Genomic DNA, 19,172 nt, shown 5'->3' on the forward strand with positions numbered 1-19,172 from the left:
TCTTTCTTTCCCTCTCCTTTTTAGTTTCCCATGTTTTGGACATCATAACTTCAACTATATAGACATAAACATCCATCAAAAAAAATCAGCATGAGATAGGCACACTAAAAGAAGAAATGTTTTATTATCTCTCACTCCTTGTACACAATAGATGACTTTGGTGAGGAGTGGGATGCTGAAAACCTCATTTCTCTCTCTCATGGCTCTCTGGAGTGACTCCAGAGCAGGCAATGGAGTCACCCTTCTGTAAACATTGATGGGAGACATCAGCCCTGAGAATTTCCTCTCCCAGCACTCTCTTTTCCACTGCATTATGCAAATATATCACTTGTGTTCACTGCTCTCAGCATTTCTGTTTCAGGCCCCATTTAGGCGGAATTACTGAAGTCATCTAGGTAATAACGTGAAAGAAAATAGACTCATTCAATGACAGATTTTGAAATTGCAATTGGCCCCTGAAAAAGTGGGTGAAATCAGGGACAGGTAAGAGATGGTGGTGGTGGCTAATCTTTCAGCCTATTATTTTACCACATGGGGGTCTGAGCCACAGATTTTCATGTTGAAAATAAAGGAGAAATTAATCACTGTGTGACAATATACCGGTTAAATAGTGCAGTGATATTTGCCTCCATGCAGAAGCCATATGCAAGGAAATAGGCTCCAAGAGTCAGGCTGTTTGTGTGGTGAAAGACATCACACGGCTTCAGAAGAAAAAAGAGCTCCACCCTTTAGTTTATAGAGAGAAAATGAGTTTTCTGGCTATGCTAAGGAGTCTGTGAAAGGAAACCTCCATGCAAACACCCCATGGACTCTAATAGGAAATGATACCTTCTCTGTGGAATTGAACAGAGAATTACATCACATGCATAGGACTCTATAGGATGGTTAAAAAGAGAAATTATTTCATTCTGCGTTATTTGACAGTTTCTTAGCTGGCCTTTCTTCACTGAGGGTAGAAGTGCTTTAATTACTGCAGGCCTTTATAAGTAAATTCTATTCAACCATAGTAAACGTCTATAAATATATGTATTAAATGCATATTACACTTTGTAAGGTTTTTCTAAAAAGGAAATACACAAAGAGCACTTCCATCTATTCTATTTCTCATGTAAATGCTTCCTTAAAATGCTATCAAGGGGAGATCATTTTTCCATTGGTAATCCAGAGCTAAGATACTAAACCTCCGGTTAACTTTCCTGCTATCTTTGATGTTGTTACCTGTGGTAAGGAGAAGGACCAAATCCAAAACATTGCTGTCTCTATCTGACTACCAGAGTGTGGTCCAGAACCCACTTTAGGCAAAAAAGACTTGATTTTAAAAGCAGATGTTGGGAAATACAAGTTCATATATGGCCATGACTAGAGAGAAGGTGGAGTACAGCTTGAGCCTGCAGCAAATCCCGCAGCTCTGCCCATGCATTGGTGTGCAGAGAAACACCCTGACAAGAGGTCAGGATTTGGTCCAGTGCACTATAAATATAAATAAGTTTAATTAGTGGTTTTTGGAGGTGCGTGCCTATGTATGGAAGTAGGAGCAACAGGAAAGCTAAAGGTCAAAAGCAAGCCATGAAATTTGGAGAGGCTAAAGAAAAGCAAGAGGGGAAAGTTACGTCTCTGAAAAATGGTTTCCCTTTGTAGCCCAGATTGCATCTTTGCAGAAAGGGCCTTTTCCTCTGTGTGTGTGTGTGTGTGTGTGTGTGTGTGTGTAGTAGGAAATAAATATGCACAATTTGGTGATGTATTTCACACTTGAAGTGCTGACAGAATTATTGGAGGGATCTATCACAATTTACAGTGCTGCAACGGGCCTCAGTGGACAGGTTCCCTAGAACTTCTCCTGTGTCTCTGCATCCAAAGAATAAAAATCACCCCTAAAAAAAAAATGGAAATTAGTCAATCCTTATAAAATCGTGGTTCCAATTAGCCTGTTGTTGTGGTTAGTGGTTAAAACAGCCCTGGCTATACCCTCTTTTTATATAACTTCCTTTTAACACTGACCCCAGTGTAACCCAGGGTGTTTGATCAGATATTTTTTTACTAATCAAGGTGCAGGCCAGACCTCTGACACAGTCTTTCAAACCAAGGGGTGAAAGTCAGTTGAACCTTCTTTTGTTTTCTCTCTCATTTCCCAGATTAATGCTTTCCTCATTTGGCATCTCTTGAACTTCTGTGTTGCCTCTAGTCCTTTTCAAACATCAGTAGAAACTTTACTCTGTGAATTCAGGTAGCAAAGTAAGCATTTAGTATATTTTAGTACTAAAGAAGCCTCGGTCTTGACAAAGAAACATGAAATAAAAGCTTTAGTTTCAATAAAAATTGTAGCTACAAGAGATCATCTTTTCAGTAGTCATCAATCAGATTTTATGGACAGACAGTTAACTGCTTAAATGCATAATATCAAATAGAAAGTGTGATCTGCTCATCACACGGGTGATGTCTTTCCTTTCCCAACGGAACACTCACATGTCAATGTGAATCTTTTCCTTGGATTTTTTGAAGGCCTTGATAAAGTGTCCACACCAAACCTTCCCCCTGGTTCCTAGAGAGCAGGAAGGAAGGAACGTGTTCCCCCAACAGAAGAGTCATGTTTTGCTCACATTTCAGTGTGAGCCTGACTTTTGTGTTTGTGAAACACACTGCAGAGGCAAAAGCTGAAGCTACAGTTTATCATCCAACCAGACTGATTCATGGTTTATCTGCAGCTAATTGCCTGCTACTTAACCTACTTTTAACTGCATCCCCATAAGCAGCCTGTTGCAGTCTTTAAATGCCTTCAAGTCAGTTGAGGGATATTCATTTTTTCCTCAGCCCAGAAGGGTACCCAGTTGTTGGGTCAGCTGTTAAGAAAGGGAAAATAGTGATTAGCACCAGGCAGCTTGCTTTCTTCCATTTGACCAGACTGCAAATGATTCATCAGAACTAAAGACTTCTTAGGAGCAGGCAGTTCCCCATATTTGAGGAGAGTCCACACTGTCCAACTCAGTGCATGCCTTTTGTGAGGTATCATTTGCCATTATTTTGTGTTGTTTATCCAGTAGCAGCCCCGGAGCGAATTAACTTATATTCTGCTTTAACTGGTACTGTCAGAGCTGGTAGTTCAAATGGGAACACATGGCCCCCTGTGTTATTTAGGTAAGGAAAGTTTATTACTTCACATTTACAGAGCCTTGGTTCTCCTGTGCCTTATAATCACAGAGGTCCTTTACTAGCACGACCAGGAAATGAACTCACATCCATTTCTTCTAAAGAAATTCAGATTACAAATTGAACATGAGATCACAGCTTCTGCAGCTCTATGAGGATATATTGTGGCTTTCATCCTGTTGCTCTACAGTGTATTTTAAAGCTGTTCTGGACAGTTTGACAGCTGTTAGAAGACAGTGTATCACTCTCAAAATCAAATGAGCTTCACTTGTTCACAGAGCGGGCCGAGGACTTGGCCTCTTCTATTTCTTTCAGAGCAAGAAATTTGATGTGCTCCATGACTTTGGAGCTTTGGAGGAGGAAAATGTGTGTTCCTGAGATGCTCAGTCCATCTGAAACTCTCCTGAATCAAAAATGGGTAAAGGAAATTAAGGACCCAGGTTGTGCTTATTTAAACAGTATGGCCAAAGTAGAATAACCACTTTGCCAATATTGTATGGACTGTAGTCACATTTAGAGGACAGGCCCATTACAGGTGACTTGGCTGCTCTCTAAAGAACCTGTGTTCTTGGAAACTCAGGTTTTCCTTCTCCTCGTGGACAAACATGCTCCAAGGTTTCAGGGAGTCTGCTTCCCGTCAGTGAGGCACCTCCATCTTGATGGAGCCCCTTGATTACAACTCTCGGGGAAACTTTGCTTAGTTAAAAGTTCAAATACCTCTTAAGAATTTGATCTGGGCGGGCAATATGCAAATTTTCTCTACAGAAATGCAAGAAGGGCAAAGGTTTAAGAAGTCTTTGCTTGCCCTCATCCTCCTCCTCAGTGATTGTGTATGGGTACAATCAGCACTTGTTCTTAATGAGGCTGGAGCTGGCCTGGAGAGAAGAATCCTGCTGGGTGGAAAGCCCAGCATCAGCACTCCCACTGAGCCCTGGAGCTGGCTTTGCACATCCCCACCCTCCAAAGAATGAGTTTTAAAAGCCCGCAGTCCTTCAGGGGTCCTGACCCAGGTGGTGTGAAAAGGAAAGATGAATTTTCCAAGCACGGGATTGCCCTCAAAGGACCGTGAGGGGCAGCTCCACAGCGATGTGTGCAGCTAGTCCAGTAAATCAGAATGGTTTCCAAGGGCCTCCAGCTGCGTTACAGCCCTTCTGCTGCTATTCCTGCAATACAACCACAGAGAAAAGCAGCAACTTTCACAGAAGCTGTGATCCTATAAATGCTGCTGCTCAGAATGCACCTACATGGAAGCACTTCTTGATAGAGAGAACTTTGGTTTCTACTTCAGTAACCAAAACCTCCTGCTCTCTCTGAGCTGGCTTTACCTGATGTAGAAGATGGGAAGAATGCAGGCTGGTCTGGCTTTTAAGAACTTCTGGCTGGCCACTCAGCGCTTGCTCTCATCCAGCTGGACTCTGTCACCTTGCCACTACTGAGTGGCTTCAAGAATTTAACAATATGGACTGAAATCTGCTTTTCACCTGAGTTTTTGTTAAAATTTTTGCCACCCCATGGATTTTGAAATGTGTGAATTTGGCATACTGTGACTGGGGATGGGCAAATTAAAAAACTAAGCATTTATTGGTTTTAGGTCTACTTTTTAGCATATCTCAGGGATTTTGAGGCTGAACGTATAGCTGAGGGTTTTTAAAATGTTTTGAGGTGATGGTGGCACATCTGTGGACCTCTTGATATGCCACTGAGGAAACAGCAAGACATGATCCTGCCCTTTGCATGTGTCCTGTGTTACCTGGAGCCATGCAGTGGAAGTGAAAGGGATTGCTTCTGCTAAAGAAGAGATGTTCTTCTGGCCTCTGTGTCTGGGAGAGAGTTTCTAAACTCAAATTTCCTTTCTGTCAGCTCATGTAACCGTAATTACCAGGCGCTGGTCCCTCTTATCTCAGTTCTCTCTCTGACATGTGTGCAGAACTCTGAAATCCCAAACTCTGGTTTGTGAGAATTTTTTTTTTCTTTTATTTGAGGGATTTATTTCTCTTTTTCTGATCAGGTGCACAGCACACTCCTGGTTCCCACACCAGAGAGGAAGCAGCTTCTTGATGTACACTCTCCTGGGCAGTAATTACAATTTCTCAGGAATGAAGTTCAGTTTGTAATTCAACCATATTTCCCCATAGCACAATTGTGTAGCACCTATACAAATATCTGTTCCTGTTAAATGCAGGAACAAAGCATTTTATTTCCCTGTCCTTGAACCTTGTACAACTTCCATTAAAACTGTCGTAATACTTCCACTGACTGCTGTAAGAATAATTCCTAAATATTTGTATTTCCTAGTGGATTCTAGATTGATGTCCCGTAATCTATTTACATATTCAGTTGGCATAGCAGAGGTACAAGAAATCTGTCATCATTGCCCAGGTATAAATCTTAAGGAGCAGCAGCTGAGCATCACCATGGACCTCAGTTCCTGTGCTCCTCCAGTCCTGGAGGATTACAAGGCTCATAAAGGAATGAAAGTAATTTTTTTCTGTTTGACTTTGTACTCAATCTTCTTTTTCTGGTGTCAGGCTAGTAGAGTTTATACCATCTTTTATTCTGTGTCAAACAGTCACAGAGGAGAGGATAACATGACAGATAAAGCAGTGGTGCCTACCACTTTCTGGTGTTTTTTTAAGTCCTTAAGGATGAGCATTTAGAGCAAAACAAAAGCTGTGAGATCTGGTAGTTGCCACCCAGGATTTCTTGTGATTAGTGAATAGTTCTAGTATTATTCAAGTCCACAGAAAAAGAGATAGAAAATGGGAACGTAGAGCAAGCAACTATGACTTTTCCCACATTTTTATTTTAGTTTCACGTGGAAGGAAAAAAAGCCGGGATAAAAAATATTTTAGAAAGTCTATTGAATATTCATAGCCTGCTGGTGAAAAATGATGAGATTATTAAAATATGTGTTTCCCTCATGTGGAAATAAGGCCATCAGATGTCTGTCCCCACCACAAAGAAACACAATTGAAATGACTGTCAAACTATTTACATAGTGATGGCTCTTATTTAAGCTGTCACCCTTAACATCCTGCAGCTGTACCCCCTCTGCCTGCCTCATGGTGCCCACGGAACAGGCAGAGGTGTAGACTCAAAAAAGATTTTTAAAAAAGCAAACTTTCATGGGGACTGTGGAATTTTGGTCTGTGTTTGGGTTGGACTGTATGAACTATTTGAAACATTGCATTTTGGTGAGTAATGTTTTGTTGTTTTGTTTTGTTTTGTTTTTTGAGCACCTATTCATTTGTATGAATTTTTTATTAAGAGTTTCTCCTTTTTATTGTCCCAATATAGACTGGGAAGCCACATTAGCTATCCAGGTGAAGTGATGAAAGTGTTTTACTTCCCTGTATTGAATGACAAGGGGCTCAAGAGCAATGAATTCATGATCACAGAATCATAGAATGGTTTTGGTTGGAAGGGACCTTAAAGATCACCCAGTGCCACCCCCTGCCATGGGCAGGGACACCTTCCACTCTCCCAAGATGGGATATGCAACCGGGCCTTGGACACTGCCAGGGATGGGGCAGACCCAGCTTCTCTGGGGAACCGGTGCCAGGGCCTCCCCACGCTCACAGGGAACAATTCCTTCCTAAAATCCAACCTAAATCCATCTTCTTTCAGTTTGAAGCCATTCCCCATTGTCCTGTCACTATGTGATCCTTCCTCTGGTCGACTTCTGAAGCAAAGATTGTCCACGGGATTCCAAGTAAAACAAAAACTGAGATTCACTTTAGCTTTGCAGTTTTACAGTGCAGCTGCAACTTTCTGCTTTTGTGTCCAAAGAGGCCTAAAGGTAATGTCATGTGAAATTGGTCCTCTGCAGCACTCTAGGTCATGAGAGATGAAGCCACGATCCTTTATCTGGGTCTGTACACACAGAGCTTGCAGCAAGGAGAAGAAATTAGATGTAGAAAGCTAGGTTTTGCTTAACCTTAACTGGAAAAAAAAAAATGTAGCTAAAAATAACAACATTCTCAAATGCTCACTACTCAAAATTGAGTCACAAAAAGTTAGGAAATCAAAGCCAAATCAGAAGTCTTAATGAAATAAAAAGAGGTCCTCTCAATTTGAATTCCAGTGCTAAGCTATTAAGCAGAACATTTCCAAGTTTCTTCAACAACCCTGAGGGTGATACGGCAAATATATATTTTACTGTGCTTTCACAGTAATTGTATTTCTGCAAAAGAGATTTGTTCTAGGTTATCTGTTGAAGTCCAGCCAGGTCTTTGGTGGAAAAACCCCTGCCTTTTGTCTATGTTTCACTCCTGCATCATCAGCCAGACTGTTTCCATATAAAAATGTGACTGGAATTTGCAGGTATGTTAGTTATTGGTGACTTCACACCTGCTGAGAAGCCAGACCTCTGACAGCTATAAACAGATGCCTCTGAAACACATTTGGTTCTGCTCAGAAAGTGGAAATGTTGTTTTAGTCTCTATTAAAACAATAATACTGAAACCATAGCTTTACCCTAAGTAGTAAAACTTATGCATTCACAGTCAGAAAAAAACTCTTCATGATAAAACTATTCGTGTGTTCATTCAGAAGAAATATTTTTTGCTTCAATTAGTTTTTAAAATACATTTTATCTGATGCAAATGTTGAGCAGGAGTGAAGTTGGACTGAGGAAGTTAAACCAGTGACTATTCATCAAACATGATCTTCACCTGGAGTTTCAGATCCAAATTCAGCGGGTCTGCAGACAAAGGTTGCCTTATCTGAGAAATATTGTTTTTCCATCCTTTAGCTGTGAAAAAAGAGGACAGATATTCCATATAACAATCCCTGGTTAGAAAAATTTAACTTCTGAAAATCGTTGTGCTGTAGCAATCTAGAATATAGACACAGATGAGCTTCCAAATTGAAAATGACCCAGACATAGCCCGTGAGGCCTCAGTTAACTACAATCTTAATTAAAGCTTGACTGTGGGCAGAGAAAACGGAACCATAAAGTTCTTAAAAAGGCTTAGAGGTTGTTACAGTGGTTAGTAATGCTTTGCAATAATGTGTGTGCACCTCTGCCTCTTCAGTAATAAATGGATTGCATAAATGATAGATGTAGAAGCTCCCATAACCTGATGAGTTCATTATGGTTATATCTTTAATTCACGTGTAAGACTAATCACAGAGGAAGACTGTTCATGCTGAAGCTGGTTGAAAAGAATGATAACTTAAAAGGCTTTAGAGGACATCAAAAATCTTTAAAAATCAAGTTACACAGGTAACAAGACCAGAATGTGCAGAGAAATCTAAGTTTTGATGTATTTATTTTTAATTAGTGAGTGCTCTGTGTAGCACAGTGAAACCAACGGTGTTTGCCAGTGTTTCCCCACTTAGTGTACTTTATGAGAAATGTCCATGTCCTGAAGCATTTAAATCTAATTGCCTCTGACATGTCAATGTCTAGTTTTGTATTTTTTTAATTCTATTTTATGTATTTCTCTTCTTGGTATCCAGTTCTTCCTCTGTCTCTGTTCTCTCTCACTTTCATGTGACCTTTCTTGCTGTTTTCAGCTTCCTTTTCCTTTCATCAATGGAATTTCAATAGGGGGGCACTAAAACCTGCAAAACCTCCTTTGGTGGGATGTTTTGCTGTGCTGTCATTCTGAGGGTGCCCGTTTCAATCAGGAGCTCGAGAGCTGGAAGACACTCCTGGAGGAAAAAGCCAAATCCTCTACTCTCTCTGGTGCACAGGTATTTGCACACCTTCAGGCTCAGGTTGTCTTCCCACCCTGTCCAAATCCTGCAGCAGCTCTCCCTCTCCTCCACTCGGGTGAGCTCCCTGTGCTGGGAGAGCTTTTGGTTGTGATCTGGATTCACACTTCACATAAGTGTGGAGATTAATTAAGTGAGGGATGGATACCCAAGCCATTTATAATTAACGCCTTAAGTAAGTCATAAACCAGACTCCAAAGATGAAAGCTCCCTGCTTGACTGACTCACTGAATCACACATTCCCTCTTGACCACTGTTTTAAGGGCACACTCTTTGCCAGCTCCCTGCACGTGCTTTGAGAATTACTCACTTCAGAGCTTCCTGCACTATCAGCAGCACAGTATTTTTTCCCAAGCATGTTAAATCCTTTCAACTTGCATCGCTCCATAAGATCTGATTAGACCTTTTAGACCTGTGCATACTGAAGGACTTCATCTCATCCTTAAATCTTGCTAGCTCACGGGGTTCCCCACATGAAAGGTGTTCTCCCTCAGCTTTGTAGATGCTTCCATTTTCATCATGGAAAACTGTGATGACTCTAAGGGGGAGTTTAAGAGGCAGCAAGTTACTTTGAACCTTATTTTCTGCTACAATGTGGGCACACTTTTCAGTTTCACTGAAAAATCACTGTAAAAAATAACTAATAATTCTAGCCTCTTTCAAGGAGTTGCATACCTTTTTTTTTTGCAGAGAGAGTGTTTGGAGTCTAGTCCTGCACTCCTGAAGTCTAAGAGAACCAGGGACAAGAAGGGAAGCCAGCATGGCTAAAAGTAAGTTAAAGAGGTTATTAGAAGTATAAAAGACACCCTTCAATAAGTGGAGTCCAAATGGAGATTGCAGAAAAGATAATAAACCATCTGGCAAGCTAAATGTGAAGCCATAACGAAGCTGGCCAAAAATGATTCTGAGGAGGAAGGGTTCAAATTCTAACAATAAAACCTTTTTTTTTTTGGGATACATCAAAAGCAGGAAGTTTGCCAGCAAGCTGATGGGGACAATATATTACTGAAATGTAGAAAGACCGTTCTAGAAGGACAAGTCCATAAGAGAAAAGCCAGGAATAAGGGTGGGTGAAGGCTCATTAAGGAGGGATTCCCTCTTGGAGCCAATTGCTGGGGGCTGTCCTGAGGAACTGCTGATACTGGGGCAGTTTGATAGTAAAGTGGAGTAGAATAAATCAACACAGCAGAAGGGGTAAGGGCCACGTTGCACAAGTGCAACTTGTGCAAAAACTCTGCAGAAACTCAAAGATCAGTCACCACTTGCTGCACCTTACCCCTCCCGTCACCTTTGGTTTAGAGGTTTATCATATTCTGTGTCTGATTCTGCTTCTCCAAAAGGCTTCAGGACAACCAGGCAACAACAAATGTGTATGAATTTCATATTTCCAAACTGGTATAATATTCCTTTTCTTACAGTCAAAACAAAAAACCCCAACCCAAGCCCATGCTTATTGCAGAGCAAAACAGCTTAAATTTCCAGCCACAGTTCTTTTGCATGAATAATTGCTCCAAATCCTGTTGAAAGGTAATATTGGGTTCCTGTCTTTGCTTGATTTTTGACAGGAGACCACCTCCTGTTCTGGCTTGAAGTCTTAGCAGTTCTTTCAGTCTGATTCAGGTTCATGCACTGCCCAACTGGAGCAGAGAGGAAGATGCAATTCCACCTAAAAATCAAACAGGGACTGAGGGACATTTTGTGGTTCATACTGCTGGGAGAAAAGCTGGTGTTCCCACTTCCATGTGTATCAGTGTGGCTGGTTTAAAGGCCTGGCCTCAGCTCTGCTCCCTGTCCCCAGTGCTCAGGGGGAAAATAAGGATTAAGTGATATTTTTGGTTAAGACATACAAGAGCCACCTGGTCCCTGCCTGATCACCAGCAGAAGTCAGAACAGACAGTTCATATCCCATTTCCTTTGGCCCCTCTGGAGCTCTGGAAAGCAAGGAAAAAGCCTAGAGCTCTGCACTTCATCTCTTTTCTTCAGCACTCCCATTCCTTGGTACAAACCCTGCCATCTGCATGGAGGACTGAAGTACATCTGAGGATAAAAATCCATTTTGTCCATCTTGTACCTGCCAAGCTTCTGCACAGAAAATTACTTCATCTGGCCCTTTTTTGCCCTCTGTTTTTACAGTCAGTGCCATAAACAGCCTATACATAAACATCCCCATGAGTTGTGAGCAGGTAGGGCTGTGTTCAATAACAGCACAAAGCTCCCACTCTTGTGCAGTAAAACCCTTCCTGCCTGTGTGGTACAGAGCTGGGACATTCAGTGAGTGGAGATGAACCCCAAATGCCTGTTGATATAAAGCAGACCTGCTCATCTCATCCCAGTGCATGTTAAATACAGAGAATGGTGGTGGTGATAATATGTGGGCTTGCTACTTTCATTTTAGGTCAAGGTTTAATTTTACTTTCCAGCTTTACTTTTGAGAAACAGGGTGGTCGTTTCTAGCTGGAGAACTTTGACCAACTTATCTGAACATAAAGATGAGCTTTACCAAAAAAGGGGAATTGGGATCCAGCTGTACATAACAGACTCTTAAACACTGACTTCTGCTCCCTAAACACGCCTCGTTTGTTTGTTTGTGGTTCTGTTTATTTGAGGTTTTGTTTTGGTTTTCTTCTCATCATGAATGGCAGATAGAGACAGTAAATGAGCGTCTCCAGGTGGTTGTTACACTTTAAGCTACTGTTTTTGGTCCTCTTCACTGCCAGACACAAAACTTTTTGGGTGCTGTGGTGCTGACATTTCCTGCAAAACCTTCGGGAATGAGCAGGCCTTTTAGAGACACTTGAAAACATAACTGGGAAGGATCAGCTGCTTACTTGAGAATGCCTTCAGAGTGTATTACTGGTACTTTTTTTTGTGGAATATTTTGGGTTGGGTAAAACAGAAAAGTAAGTAGTTTCTGCCTAATATACTTCAAATACATTTTTTTTATTTATGATGATCACAGCTGTCTGCACGAATGAACTTTTTGCTTTTATCTGTTTGCAATTCATAGGGTGAGGTGTTGTCCAATTTTATGAAACTTGCATAATTACAAATTACATAACTTTTTAAATCTGAGACAGAACCACCTTAATTCCCTTTAATTCACAGATATTTGACTTGTGGAAGGGAGGATGAATTTACTGAGATTTACTTCAGATGTGCTACATTTACTTCCTGAGATCTTCAAATGCCATTTCAGATGTTCATCTAAACGAAATGTCTACCTTTTGTCGTGGTGGGGTGAAATCCTCTTTGCCCATAAATTAGGAAATCAAAAAAGTTATGTCTGTGTTTACAGAACCTCACAAGTCTGCAAATGGCAGGACTTGGTTAATTTGTACCACAGCTACTCTCGAGGCTCACTTTGCGCTCAGTTTCTCCTGGGAGTGTTTCTGCCAAAAAAAAGATTTACTGAAAAAGCAGAAATGACCATTTTTGCCCTGGTCTTTTTCTTGCCTCTAATACTGTGGGGGTTGTAGCTGCCCTGGGGGCTGTGGGAGAGGAAGATGAGGGTGAGGGTGAGGAAGAGGAGGAGAATGAAGATGGGGATGAGAGGGCGAGGATGAGGATGTGGATGAAGATGAGGAAGAGGATGAGGGCGAGGATGAGGCTGAGGATGCAGATGAAGAGAAGGATGGGGAGGAGGGTGCGGTGCTCTCCCGGTGCCGCAGCGCCACCGCGCGTCCCCCTCCCGTCCCCGCGCCCCGGGTGCATCTCCGGTAGCATCTCGGCGAGCCTCGGCATTGCCAGCCCGCGGGAAGCGGGGACACAAATACTTTTAGAACAGGAAACGAGCCTTGGAGGGTGTTGGAGCTGGGTTTGACCAGCTCTCGGTGCCGTCTCTCCCGCTGCCCGCCCCGCTGACGGGCTGGTCCCGTCCCTCCTGGAGCTGGCCGGGGATGCCCGGGGTGAGGAACGAGCTCCGTGTGCTGGGATTTAATAGGAAACTGGCAGTGCCAGTGCCCGCGGGCCGTCCCAGCACCTCGGGCATTCCTGCACTGCCCGCCCAGGAAATGCCGTGCCCGGCTCAGCCCCTGCCAGGATCATCCCTAAACACAGCTCAGCGTTTCCTCCGAAGCTGAGTGCCACATGAAATTCCCACATCTCTGTAATTCCTTCACATTTTCGTATTTCACCTGAAATAAAACCCCCAAAACCCGAACAAACAAAAGGAACCTCAGCGGGGTTTTTCCCAGATAGCGATACATGCACAGGTATTTACCCTACAGCAGATCTTGCATAACCTTTAAAAGATGACTTTATTCCCCAAAAACTGATTTATGGAACAGCAAACAGATGGATAGATGATCCCCAGGGGGAAAAAACCCATGTAAATCATCACTGGGAAGCATGTGGAAAGATCACCAAACTCCAAGTTGATGTTACTGGACTGATAACATTATTAGAAAGTATTTCACATGAGCCTAGTTTGTGTGTTTCCTGCTAACTGTGCTGGGTTTAACAGCTCACATAAACATAACAAGATCTGGTATATCTTACTACATCAAAGCACTGAGTGAGAAACTGGCAACAGCTCATCCAAAATAATGCAGTTTGACATTAAAGGATTTTTGCCAGCTAAGGTAGAAATTCTCCATGGGGGAATGATGTGTTTTGTCCCTAAAATATGGGATTCTCCACAAATACAGGCTCCACTTCAGTAGTTAGCCATGTGAGAAACATCCCCTTCTCACTGGTTTTGGTATCTTGATTAAACACATTTGCCCAAGGCAGCAGAGTGTCTGAGTGGTCACCTCACCGTGGCTGATGTCAGCAGTGACACACGGCAAATGCATTTTAATAGGGGCCATCCCCTTCTGTCCTGTGAGCAGGAGCTCCCCTGCCCCACAATTCAGAGTGCTTTGTATGGGATTCCTTACTTGTGCTGTCCCAAACACCGTGTGTTTGTGTTCCTTTTCGGATGAACTTTGGTTCTGACCCTGCTGAGGGTCCATTGCTTGTTTTGGAAACACTTGCAATATCCCTGGATTGTTTGTTTTCCACCCCAATATGCTGCTACATTCCTGCAAGCTCTCTCTGGTTGTAATGCAATGTTTGGCCAGGAAACAGAGAATACAAATGAAAAACAGTGCCCCAGTCTAAGGGAAATGTAGTGAAACTGTGACAGAAAGTGTTTTATTGGAAACAAGACAAAGATTTCCAGAGAATTAATAAACAAGCAGCTGCTCAGCATCTCTGCAAGACCATCGACTCCAGATGTGTATTTCCTGGAAGGATCAGATATTTTGTTTAACTCTCTTCCTCTGCCCTCAGCAGGTAGGAGAAACAGAGGTCAGGTCTGGTGCTTATGTTCCAAAGGAGGTAATTAGATATTTAATAAGTGTAGCAACAATACAATTTGCATGACCAGCTAACCATCTACAGATTTTTTTCCAGTAATAGATCCAAACCACTGACTTTCTCCAGGTATTTGTTGAAGACCAGCACTTAACAGCATGTAAAGAGTCAGGCTCCAAAGGAGCAGCAGCAGGAAAACACTTCTCCCCTGCAGAGTTAAGCAGGATCTGTCTAATGTCAATGTTGGGTCTCTTTGCCAGGGCAGTGGAGCATTGGAAGGGTCAAGACCTGTATTTTCTGGAACAAGAGCCCAACTCCTCCACAAAGAAACAGAATTCTCAAAAACAGTCATGGAGAACATGAAAGCAGACCCTGGTCCCCAGGAAGCCCCAGCACCATCAACTTCCTGCACTGGGATAGATGGAAGTCCAGCTACTGAGGTGAGTCCAGGTACAGAGCAGACCTGAAATCAACAGCAGCTGATTGGGCTTAGAGGGCTAGAGAGGAGCTTTGCTGCCCTGTCTCTACCCTGACAGTGCTAAAAATTCAGGTTCTCCATGATAGCTAACACCTTTCCCTTCAAAACTACATCCCAGAAGGATACAACACAGAGCAACCCTAGAAGCGGATATTCCCTGTGGATAGATCACAGACTGGGTCAGGGGAACAGCTGGGGACTCTGTTCTCCCAGAAGTACACCTTGAAGAGCTATTAAACCTAAGTATTGATACCAAAATGTTGTTGGATGTCACCAGATACTTTGAATCCCAACAACAGAAGCAGAAAAATAAGTATGATGCAAATCAGAGAAGGAGGCTCAGGTAGGTACTTCCTCATCCAGAAGAATGAGGAGACTTGGAGATCTTGGAGTTGAGAAAAACTGAGTGAAATAGATGAGGTTTTACAAAAGCTGAGGAAGAGGTAGAGTCCTATATTACCAAGCCAGTTTCTTTCCTGGTTTCTAAAACAGCAAGGGAATTGATAACTAAATACCAGTGGTGGGCTTTGCAGATGTGCCTGAGCCTGGCAGAACCAAGCATGCCTTTTACACTGCAAAAGTTATTTTATTGCTGAGCTAAGCACGTCTGCCACAGACTGGGATCTGCTTCCCTGGGATCTCAAAATGCTCTGTTTGCACTCAGGTGAATTTCTGAGTGAGCACTCAGTGAGCAGCAGCACATCCAGGAATCTGCTTTCTCTGGTGTAGATGATGAATGGGTCACCTCATCCACAAAAGGAGGGGACTAAGAGAGAGAATCTGCCTCAGGACAGTGTTTGGACAAGCCTTTCCTTATAAAGGAAGAGGGTCAGGAGGCAGGATTGGCTTTTTCCTATGAGGTGAGGTAACAAAACTGGCATTGCACTGCAGTGACAAAGTGAACCTTGTGCCCAGCAGCACAAAGTCTTGGAGCAGACAAGCCCTGTGGAGAAGCAGAATTTCTCTAAGTACATTTGCAGATCATCACATGAACATTGAAGTGTCTGTGGAGACAAAGGACAGGGACAGAAGAGCTCCAGAGCCACCTGGGCCCTCTCCCCCGGTAACAAAGCAGGACAAATGGGCTTGCAGTGGCAAATAAACCCAGCTGCAGTTTGCAAAAAGCATTGGTGTCATTGCAACTTCCTTCATCCTTAGGAAAGTCTGCATACAAAGTTCCTAATGGGAGTTCAAACTTGGTATCGCTGCATAAACCCAGCATGGCTTATGTGCAACACTTTAAAAGGTTTTATACTATATTTATACATAGTAAAATGTACAGCAGACACGGGAAGTTATCAGATTTCTGGCTTGTCTGGAAAGTTGCTTTCTCACTCTCTGTATACATCATGCAGCAGGCACAGCTTAAAGCTGGTGTCCCATGTAGGACTGCCACAAATACGTTTTATTTTTGTTTGAAGTCAGAGAATCTTTGGACTTACTGCCTTTCTCCTCTGACTGCAAACATAAACCTCTGTAATTGCACCCAGTCAGATCTTAGTTCTGGTGAAGAACAGCACATAACCTCAGTTCTGGCTTTGAGATCTTCTGTGTAACAAGACAGATTTCCAGAGGCATGAAGGGCAGTGGGTTGGTCAATTTTCAACAGCAAGGGGATGCCTGAATTCCTTCTGTGCCCTTGGAGATCATTCCTTTGAGTGTTGTTCTGCCACTTACCTAGAGAAACAGTTTCTGCAATTTAGGAGTTAAACCCAGCATTAGCAGCAGAAAAATCAGTGCACATAAGGAAGAAAACCCATTTGGTTCTGGGCAGAGGCACAAAGTACTTTGGGGCTCTGTTTAATATTCACCATGCAAATTTCTGAGAAATGAATGTCAGCTTTTTAAGTTTCACTGGTTGCTTTTTGTTTGTGTTTTGGGTGGGGTGGAGGGATGGAAGATTGTTTATGTATCAAGACCTACAACAGAGCGTAGGGTAAAACTGATAAAATCAATTTCATCCTTCATTAGCAATGATCTCTCCAGGCGTCTGGTAGTAGCTGGACATTTCAAATATTGGCAAAGTTTTACTGTCTTGTAGATGAGCTAAATTACATTTTCACCCCTTGAGACCACAGATCACAGCTCTGCTTCGCCAGCTTCAGCTAAGGATGTCACTGACACCCAAAATAGAGCAAGGGACAACTAAATGCATCCAGTACTGATACTGTTAGCACTGGGGAACCTGGGACTCCTGGGATCTTCACCTTCTGGTGTAAGCCCAAAGACAATTCAGAAAAAAAGGTTGTTACACAGTGCAAAAAGTTGAGAAAATAACCTTTGAAGTTACCTGCTTCCCAGGAGCTCTAAAAACCATTTTATTTTCTGTGGGAGCAGAATATGGAAAGGTGACTGTCATCATTCACATCATGGGTTAGGCTCTTCACTGATATGTAAAGAATTTATCAATCCATCTTACCCCAACTTATTGTGATTAGATTCTGTTCATTTGTTTGAAAAAAAACCAAACTCAGCCTATATTTCCAATTCTTGTCAGGCTCTTTGTTGAAAGCCTTTTGTGTGTAAATAAAGTTCAGAAAACAGTAGTGCAAGGCTTTAAAAAGACTTGCAGTGTGCTCATCTTATGTGAAGTTGTTTGTACATTGTGTTTTTAAAGAGAAAGACTTTTTTTATATGGAGCGTGCTTGGAAATGCTGTTCATTTATCTTTGTCTAAAATGCTGAGTGCCTGCAAGAGCAGCCTGGAGACAGGATACCAGTCCCTCTCTTGACTTTTTGACCCAGCCTGATTTCATCTCCCCTACAGGGCAGGGCACCCCAAGCACTGGGGGTTGAACCCACCCCAGCAGATGCAGGGGCAGTTTGGGGCAGACCCTGGTGTCAGCTTGGTTCCCATCTGTGGGAAACAGCAAATGCAGCAGAATGACTTCACTGTGAGCATTTTGTGAAGCTGCCAATGAACTACTTAGGAAACCTCTGCAGGACTGTGAGAGTATAAACCTCCAGCAAGACACAAACTCCAGCTCACCTGTGCAGCTCAGGTAATGCCTCTATTGCCCTTGGTGGTTGTATAAAGTCAGGAATTAGAAGGTGATGGGGTTTGCCTGTTCCAGGCAAATGGGTTTGTTAACTCCACATGACCTTCTGTCCCAGAAAAACACCCTTTACACAAAAGGCTGGATTTTACCCAGGTTTAGAAGAGCAGATTGCTTTTCCATGGGCTGAGTTAGCAGGAGTCTGTGACCAGCTGGTGGCAATGATCAATCACTCCGTGATAGGCTAGGAAAGAGTAAGCCTTGCTTTAATGACAGCTGTGTTTTGGTGTTGTTTTTTTGTTTGTTTTTTTTTTTTTAAGCTGAGTTCTGGTGGATGGAAATCATACCAGAACTTGAAGAAGGGAAAACCCACTGCTAGAAAGGTAAGATATTGCTGATTGGTAGTCAGAAATATCGTTTTATAGATGAGCTGCTCTTTCTTGAGGTGTGTTTTAAGCAAAGCCATTTTTACTTGGTATTGTCTCTGCTACTCAACTTCTAACAATTCACGTGTAGCTTAGCGTGTGTCTTCTGTCCTACTAATGAAGTTTTTTACTATTTTATTTACAGCATAACCAATAAGGCCACTGATAACTTCTAGCAGTATTGCTCCCCAGTTCTGCAGCCCTCACACCTGCTCAGTTTCCTTATGCTGGGGGGCAGTGTTGCTGGTGCTTTTTTATTGGTGTGTTTGTGTGTCAATTTGGAGGTTGTTTCAAGTCTAGTGTTGTTTCTGATGGGTGGTTTTGGTTCCTTTTGTGTGTCCCTTCCTCAAGTGCTCAGCTAGAGTGGGCAGAAGCCAGTGCACTGAGGTGGCTGTGGTGGGTTTCTGACTTTTATCCTTATTTGCTGAGATACTACAAATTCCTAGGAAAAACAAACAAACAAACAAAAACTCAAACTTTTTTTTTTTTGAAAAAGCCATGTAATTAAGTCCTGAATTATATAAAGCTGCATCAATTTGCACCCCTGTAGCTGATCCAAGTGCCTGTAAGCAATACACCAGCTCCCTTACAATTTAGCTGTTTATTCACATATTCCTACTGAAATTTAGCTGCTCCTTGAGCAGAAGGATGTGCCCAGTGTAACAAGGAGGGTGGTACAGCTATTTTGTGGATTGAAAGCATTTTTTAAAAGCATGAACATCTCAGTACCTTGGTTCTTCTTACTCAGAAAGTGGTGCCTTACTTATTCATTGGGCATCTCCTTGTATCTCATTTCTTTGGGGTATTTTTTGTTATTTCTGGCAGATGAAACATGAGACTGTGCCCAAATCAGGGTGGTTATTTTGATATAAAAAGATTTATGAGGCAATAAAATACTAAGTGTGTATACGTATGATGAATGACATTAAAGGACCAACATCAGTGCCCCAGTCAGTGACAGGCAGGACTAGAATGACAAAAATGAGCATGGCCTCTCTTTCTTTGAAGATGACAGCTCTAGAGCCAATCTTGAGCATCAAGAGCCCTCAATTTACCAGAAGACATGCAGGCATTAAAGCACGTAAACTGAACTGCTGTAGTATAATTGAGAACC

Source organism: Corvus moneduloides, chromosome 2 (genome assembly GCF_009650955.1).
Source record: "Corvus moneduloides isolate bCorMon1 chromosome 2, bCorMon1.pri, whole genome shotgun sequence".
Classification (NCBI taxonomy): domain Eukaryota; kingdom Metazoa; phylum Chordata; class Aves; order Passeriformes; family Corvidae; genus Corvus; species Corvus moneduloides.